Here is a 13,416-nt window from a genome sequence, read left to right as displayed (position 1 = left end):
GGCTATCCAATGGCGGCTTGGCGAATGCTGGTGGCGGGGCCCGCCCGCACGGCTCTGGGCGGCGCTGGAGCGGGCGGGCGTTGAGGCGGCCGTTTCCTGTCCTGGTGCATGGTGGTCGGACGGAGGAATTGTTGGAAAATTTCTCGGCGAGGTTAGTATATAAATGTGTTTTTACCCAGTGTGCCTTATTCTACCCACCGCCATCTCCGGCTGGGGCCGCCTCGCCGACCCGCCGGGCCCGGCCCCTCCGGGCCGCGCGCGGGGAAGCGGAGCGGGGCAGCCAGCGAGCGGGGGCAGTGGGGCAGCGCCGAGTGACATTAATAAAGCCGCGGTTCTGCCGCCCGCCCGCCTTGTACGTTTTCCTCCCCTCCCCCATCCTGCTTTCCACAGCCGCCGCCTCAGCTGCGCCAGCGTCCTCCCCGCTGGCGCCGCCGCCGCCTCGGGACGCCGCTACCGAGCTCCATGACAAACATGCGGCGGGGGCACGGGGAGGTGGCTAGGCCGGAGCGGTTGCCCCCGGTCCGCCCGCGCTCCGCGGGACAGGGGCTGAGCGTCGCCGCTCCCCGGGGGGTTGCCCTGGCCCCCGCCTCGGGGGAAGGCGCCTCTGGCGCGCTGCGTCCTTCAGGGAGCGGGGTCGCTCCCCTGTCCGGCGCTGGGTCCGGGCGGGTGTCGGCTCCCCCGCGCACGCTGCAGCAGCTGCCTCCACTTGCGCGCCCTTCTGCCTCGCGGGCAGGCGTCCCGCCAGCGCCGCCTCTAGCCGCAGATGTGGGGGCAGAGGAGGCGCCCATCGCACACGCCTCGGAGTTTGTTTGTATTGCGACGCAGGCCCGGTAGTGGTGTTCACGCAAAAGGGGCTTATTGCAAACACCTTGTTCGCTTGTTTCTGTTTTAGTGTTGCCGTGTCTAAGGGATGGAGTCTCCCTAGTCCCCTGGCCTTTTCCAAAAGTTACCCCCAGTAAATAAAATTTTGCAGGTATTGGGTGTGTGTTTGGGGGTGGGGGTGTGTTAATTGCTACCACAGGTAACGGAGATTTATCCAGCTTGCTTCAGTTGCCCTTTCTTAAAAATGACTTGCATCTGGAGCCGATTCGGAAGCTTTAAATCACTTTTAGGAGGTTTGCTGCAGTGACAGTGAAGGAGGGAGTTATTAAATCTGTCAATGACACAAACACTACTCCATGCTTAAGAGGGAAAGATTTACAAAAGAGCATTAAACGGAATCTACCCCGTGAAGGGGTTTCCCGCATTGAAGAGAGCTGGGAAGCAGCTCCTTGTTGGGGAAAATGCTTTTCTGGCAGTAGTATTTATAGTGTCATAAGCATACATTCTGCTTCACTAACACAAGATGAGGTCCCTGCATTGTGTCAGATAAACCAAAATAGACTTTCTCTGCTCATAAAAATAACATACAGCTATGTTTTTAAAATAGCATTACTTCTCTTTTCTTAGCACTTTCTTCTGTCTAGAATTTGTAGCATCATATACAGTTAGAAGATCTAACTATAGAAAAAACATTACTTATACAATAGATTACAATATATTTTCACAATTAAGCTACTTTATGATTTTGTTAAAATGGGTCATCTTGTAAAAATTAAGGCTTTTTTAGAAAACCTAGCAGTTACCAGTGTTCTATATATTCAAAATCTATTGTGGCTTAAATTTTAAGATAATGCAAATTTTAAATCTTTAGTAACTTGTGAAGTGTGACATACTTCTCAAATGATTCCTTTTATAGGAATTTGGTTTCTTTTTAAAAATTGTAAATAAAATACTTTTTCTAGGATATTTCTCAAAATTTTGGTTCCAGTGTTATAAATTTCCCGTTGAATTAGAGGAGTTTTTTCTGTACTAGAAATAACATGTCATGTTGTTTCAGGTACATAATAGAAAGTTAAATTTATTTATCTTAAATAGTTTGTCTTCCTGGCGTTCAGGAATAAGCATTTGGTGTATCTGCATAAAATGAGCCTTTGGTTATCAAGATATATTTTTAGAATTTGTAAGGTACAATAAAATAAGCATGCTTTAAAGGCTTAGCTTTTTAGATTTCATTTTAATCATTTAATTCTGTGAGGGCTTAATCCTCCAAGACTTTCACATTTTCTAGAGCAATAAGAATGAGTATTATTTTCAAAGCAGAGTTTTTCAACTTAATCAGTAAAGAAAATAAAACTATTTACTTAAGATGATACAGTGAAATACTATAAATTCATGTTAATTAAAGGATACCATATAGATAATGTTAATGTTTTACTTAGTTTATTTTACTGATGAGCACTATCCCCAGAGTTTATTGCAGTCCATATAAATTGCCTTTCTGATAGTTGTGGAATAACATTTTACTTTTAACAGACTAGCTAAAGAATTATTATTCTGGTTTAGTTTATAAACTAATACACATGCTTAAGTGTTCACTGAACTGAGGCTTTATCACATGAATAATCTTGTATGTTTCATTGGGTCTACTCACGTTTGATTTAGTGTGCATGTGTGTATCTGTAGAATCTGAATACTTCATAAACATTAATTTATTTTCATAATACCCTGGTGAGGTAAAGCGGTAATATATCTGTTTTCTAGATGAACTGAGGCTCAAAGAGATTAAGGTCAAAAGCATTCACTAATTTTGGGTGTCCAAACTGAGATGTCTCGGACCTGATTTTTCAGAGTACTCAGCATTACATAGCTCTTTCTTTGGACAAAGTACAGCTCTCTGGGTATGTCTACGCTCCAGCCCAAGTCCAAACATCTACATTGCACTTAAGCAGACCCTTAGTGTGGGCCCTGTAAGTGTGAGTCAGCTGGTATGCGCCAACCACACATGTTTAATTGCACTCTAGACATTCCCTTATTGACTTATAGTTGTGGGTGCTCATCACTTTTGCACATCAGACTCCAGGGTTTCAGACTGGACACCCAAACAAAGAGGAACACATAATTAGTGACCACTTGTGAAAAGTTTGGTTTTGGGTGGCTTGCCCAATGTTATCATTGGCTCCCAGTTTCTCTTGTCCAGCCAGTCCCAGCCTCTCTCTTCAGCTGCTCCTAGTCCCTTCCCCTCCCTGCTGGCACTTAGTCTCAGTCTACCACTTGCTCCCAGTCTCTCCCCTTCCAGTCTAATCTCTCTGCCTAGCTACTTTCAGTCTTTTCTCCCTAGCTGCCAGTTCCAGTCTTTCTACCAAGCCAGTACCAGTCTTATTCAGTTTCTCATTTCCTCCTTCAGCTCAGCTTCTCCGTATTCAGGCCAGACCTAGGGAAAACCGTTTCATCCTGGCGTGCTTCAGCATGAGCAGGTAGGGGCTGACAAAGAACCCTCAAATTCACAACTTTCATGCCCCGCAAATAATGCCATAGCCAATTACTACCGGAGCTGCAACCTGTTCACCCTTATTTTTGGTCTTCATAAAAGATTTTCAACATCTTTTCTCCCAATATTTTCTCTACTGACTTATTGATTGAGGATGTTTAAAAAAAAATTGTGAATTTATTGGCCAGCTGACAGCTCCTGAAACAATCCTCTTCCCAGGACAGGTGCACCATGCCATGGCAGTGTAAGTTTCCCACCCCGTCCCACTAATCTCTCTCTGCTTTTTAACTCTAGAGGTGGTCTCTCTGAGTCAAGGAATGATTCACTGTGCTTGTTGGCCTTGTCTGTGCTGGAGAAATTCGTCATGCTATTCACCCCTAATATGCCTGTAACATATCTTGTATTTGCTCATGCATTCCCAGTAGTGCACAGATGCTTGCTCCACCTTTTGAATTAGACCAGCTTTGAGGTGGGCTGACCAAGAAGTGGTTGTCTCTCATGCCAAATCCACCAGTGTAATGCAGTTTGTATAGGATCTCTGACATAATTATCTTAACCGTGAAAATGATCTTCCTATTAATTATCCCACAGTCCACTACTTAAGTGCCTACTATACCTTCTTAACTCTACAGCACAGGGGTCAAGGATGCTTGAAGCCACACCCTCCAGGGACCTCAACATGTTTCCCCAGGAGGTCTTTGAAATCTGACTTTAGAAAGCCTTTCAAAATCTTCCAGAAGCCGCTGCTTCAGGAAGCTATTTTGGGATCTGTGGAATAGTTATCCAGAAACAGTGCATCTGTAATGGTGGAGTACCAGCACAAATATGGTCGTTGTGCTAACTGACTAAACAGCACTGCTCTTGTGAACGTGCTGCATTTTTGGTTCTTCAGTGCTGTCCTACTCATTCAGTTACCAACAGTACAATTTTCTGCTAACAAGGTTGCCAGTTGAGATGGTTTTTTTTCGTGATGTACAGCGTATCCATTTTGAACTGTGTCAAGACCACCAAAATAATTTCACTTAGGTCTTTAACCATCCTTTGCTAAGTTAAGTGCACATATTCAGGAATAGTGCTGAGTAGGCCAACTTAACGTGGATCATCCTGAATCTTATGCACTTTCTCAGTATTATTTTCTAACCTTCCCACAGTCTATTTTAAATGTCACACACTCTAAAGGGCACTCTGGGCACCATCACAGTGCAAAATTTCACCAGAATGTATTATTATTTGTACTACTGTAGCACCCAGGAGCCCTAGTCATGGATCAGAACCACACAGTGCTAGATTTACAAACCCAGGACAGAAAGATGGTTCATGCTTATACAGTTTACAATCTATAACAATAATATCAGGGAAAATGAAACTTTTTTAAAATGTCAATTGTTGTGTAACCAAACTGGTTAATAAGATTCTTTTGTATAGAATGCAAGGATTGGCAGTGCTCATATGTTCATTATTAAAGATGATTTAAACATTAAACTGAACATTGTACAATGGCCATATTTTTCTCCACTTGTGTTTGGGAGAAAAAGTATGACTGCTAGCATGGTAAGAAAGCACAAAGGGTTATGAGTCATTATCACTGCTCTCATAAGCAGGTGTAACCAGTGATGAGCTGCTAAAATCTTAACAACCGGTTCCCTATAAAAAGTTCTGATTTAAGGGATGTGCCACAGCATGTATTTTTTGTACCAATAGGTTTACCATACGTCCGTATTTTCCTGGGAGGTATTTTTAAGAACTGAAAAGCCTGACATGTCCAGGAAAATACAGATGTATGTTAACCCTACCTAAAGTTCTTTTTTAAAAAGATGGGGCTGAACTAGAAATGAGCTCTGTTTCACATGTGTGGGTCCCCGCCACTCCTTTGGGGTGGGCTAGGGTGACCAGATGTCCCAATTTTATAGAGAGAGTCTCAATTTTTGGGTCTTTTTCTTATATAGGCTCCTATTACCCCTCACCCCATCCCGATTTTTCACACTTGCTGTCTGGTCATCCTAGGGTGTGCACGTGTGGGTCCCAGCTGCTCCCTGCCCCCCCCCCTCATTGAAACAGGTGTGTAGGGTTACTGCCCTGAGAACTGCAAGGCACCAGTGGATGTGGGGCTGGCTGCAGGCAGGGCTAGGTGGAGGCATGGAGTGTGACATGGGCTGGCTGCAACAGGGGCTGGCTGTGGGCAGGTGATGCAGACGGGCTGGCTGTGGGCAGGGGCTGGCTGTGGGTGGCTGCGGGCAGGGGGTGGGCAAGGGCTGGCTGCGGGAAGGGGCTGGCTGCGGGCAGGGGCTGGCTGCGGGCAGGGGGCGGCTGCGGGCGGCTGTGGGCAGGGGGTGGCTGCGGGCAGGGAAGGCGTGGGGGGGGGGTGGTACTCACACGGGGAGAGCGGCTGGGAGCAGCCCAAGCAGCAGGACGCAGCCGGGGACTCACCAGGCAGCAGCAGGACCCCTGTGGCCAGAGGTCCAAGGAGCAGCAGCAGCAACAGGGCCAGGAGGCAGCCAACATGGCTCCCGCAGCACAGCACAGCGCCCCCCCGGCGGCCGGGAGGAGGAATTACAGGCTTCCTGGCCAGAGCCCATCAAAGCTTCCCTTGCAGGGAAGCCAGTTAACAAGGGGTTCTAAAACCGCTTTTAAATTTAACAACCGGTTCGTGCGAACCGGCTCCAGCTCACCCCTGGGTGTAACTACACTGAAGTTAAAGGTGCAGCCGCCTATGGCAATGATAACCTTGGTCTTGTACTTATATCTTATTTGCAGGGGAATCTCAAAACTAGCAGCATTGTATTACCCCAGAGAAGAACTAACAAGCCTCAGCTTCTTGTGCAAAAAAGCTGAAGTGCCATACAGAGGCCAAAATGTGATCTAGAATTTGGCCAGAGTCTCTGACATGGGAGAGCCAACTCTCATCCACTTAGCTACACTGACTTTCAGAATGAATGTACCATACCTATATGCATGGCAGTATTGTCTGAAACCATAGTGACCTCCAGAGCCAGAAATAGAAACCCATGATTCTTGATTCCCAACATTCCTTTGCTGTCTAGCAAATAGTTGTGTAAGATACTTTTCAAAATGCATGTCTCCCCTCCCTCTAACTGCTGGTCTACATAGAGGTTAACAGCCAAGTACTGCTACCAGTTTCTCCTTTAGCTCAACTGGTGGAGGTTTGTGGATTTGAAAATTATGCATTACAATCCTATTAATGATCCATGCAAAGGATCAGTCTGATTCCATGTGATAACTTCTGTTTCTTCTCGGTTTGCTTTATAAAACCCTAGGAAATTACGTATACAAATTGTTGAAAGAAAGTTAAGGTTGCAAAGTCAAGGACTCAGAAATGAGGAACTACCAGAATTAAGGATGTGTGCGCAAACTTATTTTATCTTCACTGTGTATATGTGCTATATAGTCTTTACATAATCATATTCTGTCTGTTTCACAGGACCCATGCCACATTTAGTGTACAGGTTAGACATCTAATGAGGCAAAGAGTTGCAAGAAGAGAAGGAATATTTTCTTGTGTTCAGAGCACTAGATTGGGATCTTTGAGAGCTGGATTCTGTTTCTTGTTCCGCCACAGACTTTCTATGCAGTGTTAGCCAAGGCTATCATAATATATACATAGACGAGGGAACTCAAATAAAATTGCACAGACAACCTTAATTCTAGCATTTCTTAATTTTTCAGTGGCTAACTATAATACTGTTTTGACATATTATGTATAATTTATAACTTGTGTTCAGGCAGCCTCTATTCTAGACTCTTAGGTGTCATTGAGTTCTCCAAGCAATTGTCAGTCCTGACCTTCTGCATTAAGGTCTGGAGTTTTATGATCTGTATAGTACGATTTCAGGATTAACACTTTTGTGTGTCACTCTGAAGCCTATTTTATGTCTGTAGTGTCAGTGTGAAGCAATGGAAACTGCTACAAGCCTGTTTGAGGGCTCCTTTTATTCAGAATATCACCAAATTAAAACATAACTGGGTTTTGCTGTCTGTGTGACATTACTAAGGGTACAATCTAGACTGTTGAACAGCTATATCTCCTCAATTCTCCAGCCTGGGGTGCCTTTTACATTGGTTCATTGTGAGAGCAACTGCTCCTGGTTTGCTCATGCACAGCCTCCACCATGTAAATTACTTCCAGTTATACTGTATGAGTGCTATGGCCAGCCACTCTTGAATTACACTGCAGAGCAACACCTGCAAATTCCCAGTCCCAAACTTTCCCCCAGAAATGTGAATCTTGTACTGCCTAACCCTCTCCTGGATAACACAAGCTCATATAAAGTCTGTTATTTTATTAATAGAAAAAGTGTACAAATCCTGTTATCTCAAATAGAGTTTCCCAAACACTTCAGTCCAATCACACTGTTTAGATAAAATGATAAAACAAGTTTATTAACTACAGAAAGATAGATTTTTAAGTGATTACAAATAATGAGGCCTAAAAGTCAGAATTTGATTACAAAGAAATAAAAGGTAAAACACAACTAATACCCAATTTAACAAGCTTAAGTAAATTCAGAGCAAAAGGTCTCTCTCACTACATGCTTCAGCAGCTTCACTGGCTGAATTCCTTTCAGACAGGATCCCTCCCTCAGTCCAAAGCTGTTTCTTTGTTCCTCAGGTGTTGTGACTGCCATGGGTAGAGAGAAAGGGTGGAATAACTTGAGGTCTCGGTTCTCCATTCTTATACTTTCCTCCTCTTTGAGAATCATCTCCAGCTGGGGTTCAGGAGACAGAAAGTCTGGGGGGATGGGAACCTCCTGCTGTTTCTTTGCCAAGATGTAAATTTCTCATTCACCCCTTTCCCTGCCAAAGAATGGCCACTTAACAAGGTGATGGTTGGATTTTGTTGACACCTGGCTGAGGATTTTTTGTCTTTGAGGAACTAGTTTGTGGTTGCTTCCACAGATTTGAAATATGTCTTAGGGCACATCTTCACGAGCCCTGGTGGCAGCGCTTTAATGTGGCTGTGAGGTAATGTTACTGAAAAAACCACCTGTGTGAGCGGAATAGCTACCAGTGCTGGGAGTGTGGCTACCAGAGCTATAGTACTGCCTACACCGCTACGTACGGTGACGAGACAGCAAATGTGAAAAATCGGGATGGGGATGGGGGTAATAGGAGCCTATATAAGAAAAAGACCCCAGAATCAGGACTGTCCCTATAATATCGGTGCATCTGGTCACCCTACTGCCACGGTACAGCGCTGAAACTTGCAGCGCTCATGTGGGTGTTTTTTCACACCCCTGAGTGAGAAAGTTACAGCACTGTAAAGTGCTAGTGTAGACAAACCCTTAGTAACATCATACAGTAGAATCTTTTAACTTTGCATACTATGTTGCCACATATTTTACCAGGACAATAATGATTAGCAGATTCAGAATTTTCAAGTGATACCTTGCAAGGCAGAGTTTGTACAAAATTTATCATAGTCTTGAAAAAGGGGTGAACATAGGGTTAAAGACTGACAGTCTGTCACCATCCAATTTTTAAATTCTTAGTCATTTTAATTTTACGTGTTACACCTGTGTGGTTTTCAGCTACCTATGTCATGCCAAGAGTTCTAGACTATTGTAATAGCAGAAGTAATTCAGCCAATCACTATCCTTACTCTGCAGCTAATTTGCATGCACCAGGTTGCATCAGGGAGACTGCGCCTGTGGTGGATTCCTTGGTCAAACTGCCACTCCACGTACTGCCAGCACAAACCTCAAAGCACAACACAAACAGCATACACAATAATCCCCAAAACACCCAGCCTCTCACTGCAGCACGTATCACTCATTCTCCACCCACACAAATCAACACAGAATCCCCCAGCACTACTACCCAGACACAAATCAGTGCAACCACCACACACAGCCCCTCGCTGCAGCATACACATATTACTTGCTACCTGCACAAATCAACAACATGCAAACTCGCCACCCTCGCTCATACTTATAATAAAATCATAAATGAGTGGCAAAAGGCCATCACTAATGCATGTTAATTGCCAATTAACTTGTAACCAACATGTTAATCATAGTAACTGTAAATGCTAATATAGACACTTCACAAAATGAGTTGTGCCCTGGAATAAACATTTGTTAAGTGTCTGCTTTAGTGTTTGCAATTGGGTGAGAAGCTGTATAGAAGTGTTACAACATGACTGAACATGCTAGTCTAGACAAAGCCTAAATATTTTTGACAGGGACAACTCCTCAAAAGTATTTAGGCAAGATAGGAATCTGAATACTTTAGAGGATCTGTTGTCTCAGTGTTCTAAAATACATGCAGTGAACCCTTACAGTGATCTGCAATTTTGTCAATCATAGGCTCTCAGTTTCACAAGCCTCATCGATGAAAGCCGGTATCGTTTCTTTATTTCTGTTCTGTGTTATAGGGCTATGTGTCTTTTATCATTCTGGTTGTAGTTTTATAGTCCTGTTTTTCATAAGATTTTTTTAAAATATATTAAATTATTGTACGGCACCACAGGTGTTATAAATAAAATTAATATTTATTATTCCAGACCCTTCACAATACCATTTACAAGGACAGAGAATAACTAGCAGCTAACCTACCTTTCCAGGTTGATTTTCTCAGGCTTTTTACCCCCTCTACCCTCAGTTTTTCTTTGGTCTTTTAGTTTCCTCTTGCTCTCTCATCAGCTCACTTTTCCTTCCCCGACATTGCTGTTATTACAAATTTTACTTGTTAGCTTCTCCTCAGTGACTGCCTTGTTTCCCCTCTCTGTGTGGGGATCCTGCTATTGTCATTACCCTTTTTTCAATTATCTTTGTCTAACCTCCCTATGGCAACGGTAGATGCCAAATTCCAGCTTCCCATTTCTCAACTGACCTTCCCATTCCCAACTGCCTCTTTGCCAGCTGTCATTCCCATTTGTCCAGTTCTCAACTGCCTACCTCCCTCCAGCCACATTCCTAGCTGCTGATTTCCTAGGTGCTCATAACCCAATTGCCACTCCCATTCCCTAATGTCCATTTTCTAACTAACACGGTTGCTCCCAACCAGTGGCGGCTCCAGGCACCAGCGCTCCAAGCGCGTGCCTGGGGCGGCAAGCCACGAGGGGCGCCCTACCAGTCCCTGCGAGGGCGGCAGTCAGGCAGCCTTTGGTGGCTTGCCTGCAGGAGGTCTGCTGGTCCCGTGGATTCGGCGGCAATTTGGCAGTGGGTACACCAAAGTCATGGGACCAGCGGACCTCCCGCAGGCAAGCCGCCGAAGGCAGCCTGCCTGCCGTGTTGGGGCGGCAAAAAAGCCAGAGCTGCCCCTGCTCCCAACTGCCTAAATTCCAGCTGCTACTCTTGATCTCTGCTGCCCAGTGCTCAGCTGACACTCCTAATGCCAGCTGCTGCTTCCAGCTCCCATAGAACCATCTGATTTAAACATTTCATCCCTTCTCCAACTAAAGGAAAAGAACCCAAAATATTCTGCTGCTTGTTTGAGTACATAAGCATGTTACATAGGCATCTTATTTGACTGCTGCTGCACTCTGCATTATTCATGATAAATCCAATAATTCTTTCCTCCAACTTAATGCAAGTTCAAAGCTTTTTTTTTTTTTTTAATAAAATGTTCATTGCTCTACATTTATGGAAGGTAAATTTTGTCTGCCATCAGTTGCCAGTGTTTAAAGTCCACTTGGATTTTACATTTCTCTGTAGGTTTTCTACACTGAACCCCCCACAGTGCCAGCAGCGGACTTTACTCATTCATTGGCCAGTTCTGCCTCCAAATCATTATAGGCTGGTTTTACTGCCTCTTGTTAAGGTTTCCAGACACATTGTATTATAAGATCGTGTTTTCAGTTGCTTAGCCAAACTTTAACCAGCATTTTCCATGTAAGGTGTTTCAGGCTGAATTTTTTGGGAAAATTTCAGACAAAATGGGTCAACTGTTTCCAAGAACGAAAGAAGGGAAAAATACATTGTTTTGCCCCTATAAAAAATTTTGTGAGGACTTTTCTTTAAAATGATCAAGGAGCGTGCAGTATAGCAGGGGCTTGAAATTTGGAAGGGGTTGCCTTTGGGTGAGGAACATGTCTTTTGCTGTAAAAATAAGCTCAAATTTGGCTAAGTTATAAGCCTTTGGAAAATTCAGCTCAAAGACTCAGTAGAGACTCGCTAGAGTTTAACAACAAAAATCTCTGAAGATTTTGTTCTCATTGTGCATGTTCAAGCCTCTTAGCTTCTAGAACTGACTAGACTGCCTATGTGTCACCCTCACAGAGCATCTGAGCATGCTCCATTCCCTCACGGCTACGTGTGACTGGACTGCACATTCATAGCAATGACAGTGACTAAGTGTGCGTTAGCCCAAAGCTATAGAGTCGGAGAAAGGCTTTCTCTGTAATGGCTTCTCTCACAGGCTCTGGGCTGGAGTTGAGCAGGGCACTGGATCAGGGAAGACTAGGACTGGGTGCCAGTGAGAGTAAATGGATGGGGGGAAATGGATATCTGATGGCATGATGGGGACAACACTGAGATTGGATGAGGAGCTGGGGTAAGGAGAGGAGACTGGGACTGGTTGGAGGAGGAACCAGTGAGGGGGAGAAGAGAGACAGATCTGACAAGGACCTGGGGTGTGTGTGGTGGGGAGAACTGATACAAGGAGGGGATGAGGTGAATGAGGTTGGATGAGGAACCGAGTGAGGGAGACTAGTTAGGAGCCATTGGGGTGGGGAAGAGACAGTTCAGGCAAAGAGCTGGTAGCTGGCGATTGGGACTGAGAGTTGTGAGGGAAGATGAGGACTCAGACAGAGAACCCAGAGGGGGAGACTAGGATTGGCTGGGCAAGGAGACTGGGATGAGAAGCCTGAAGAGTGGGAGTGGCTAGACAGGGAGTCTGTGACCGGGACAGGGAGCCAAGAGTGGGGAAAAAACAGGACTGGGGTGGGCTGGAGGGGACTGGGCAGAAAGTCTGAAGATTGCGGGAAATGAGCCCGTGTCCACTAGAACACACTTTCCTCCAGAGTGTGGAATGGTACCTAAGATTCCTCAGTCTCCCCATTTCTCGGCTGTCAGCAAATATCTGTGAAACCCACTGGGAAACTGTACATTTCATCTGTCTCTAGTGTTGGTCCACACAGAGAATGATAATCTACTACTGTTATCAGCTGGCTTGAGTAGCAGAGGTCTGTGTGGAGAATCTGAAGATTCCAGCCCTGCTCATGAATTGTGGGGGTCAGTATGATGCCACATGATGAAATTTCTGGGGTTTTTGGTTTTTTTTCTAACTTGCTTTTTAGAAACCTAGCAAATTACACACACAGAGCTATGTTAAAAGAACATTATTAAGGTTACGAAGTCCAGCAAACAAACTTTACAAAATGTCAGAATTAAGGTTGCCTTTGCTACCTTAATTTGGCCTACTTGTGCTTATGCATTATGATAGTCTTTAATTACATGATCCCATACAGTAGAACACCAGAGTTTATGAACTGACTGGTCAACCACATGCCTCATTTGAACCAGAAGTATGCAATCAGACAGCAGCAGAGACAAAAAAAGGCTAATACAGTACTGTGTTAAACATAAACTAGTAAAAAAAAGATTTGACAAGGTAAGGAAACTTTCTGTGCTTGTTTCATTTAAATTAAGATGCTTAAAAGCCACATTTTTCTTCTGCATAGTAAAGTTTCAAAGCTGTTTAACTCAATGTTCAGTTGTAAACAACCATAACGTTTTGTTCAGACTTACAGACATGTCAGGAATGGAGATTGTTCGTAACTCTGAAGTGTTCATAACGCTGAGGTTTTAGTGTACTATTTTTTGACTCATTCAGTGCCGAGGACAGATCGTGTTCTAGGGATGTCAGAGTTATACAGTGAAGAAGACTGTTGACTTTAGGCCTCCTGCCTTATTTGTTTCAGAAATTGGAAGGAATGTAGTGAATGAGGCAGGGAGTTGCAGGAAGAGAAAAGATGGTCTCATGGTTAAGGCCCTGGCAAGTCAATGCTGCCCTGAATAATTGGATTTTATCCCTGCCTCTGCCTCAGAGTTCTTGGTGCAATGCTAGTCAGATGACTTAAACCAACCTTTTCACACGTGGTCACTAATTGTGTCATCCTCATTTTCTGGGTTCCCAGCTTGAGACCT

At 44.4% G+C, this 13,416-nt stretch overlaps 1 protein-coding gene across 1 annotated transcript in view; it reads left to right on the top strand.

Annotated features, from left to right (window-relative positions):
• Positions 1-15: 15 nt before the first annotated feature.
• ZNF143 (zinc finger protein 143) overlaps positions 16-13,416 on the top strand; it is a 78,510-nt gene continuing 65,109 nt past the window's right edge. Inside the window, exon 1 of the mRNA XM_039537197.1 lies at positions 16-151. The gene's annotated coding sequence lies outside the window, so the exon portion shown is untranslated. The remainder of the gene's footprint in view (positions 152-13,416) is intronic.

This window comes from Mauremys reevesii, linkage group 4 (genome assembly GCF_016161935.1).
Source record: "Mauremys reevesii isolate NIE-2019 linkage group 4, ASM1616193v1, whole genome shotgun sequence".
Classification (NCBI taxonomy): Eukaryota; Metazoa; Chordata; order Testudines; family Geoemydidae; genus Mauremys; species Mauremys reevesii.
Note: the sequence above shows the minus strand (reverse complement) of the source record. Positions and strands in the feature narration are given on the sequence as shown.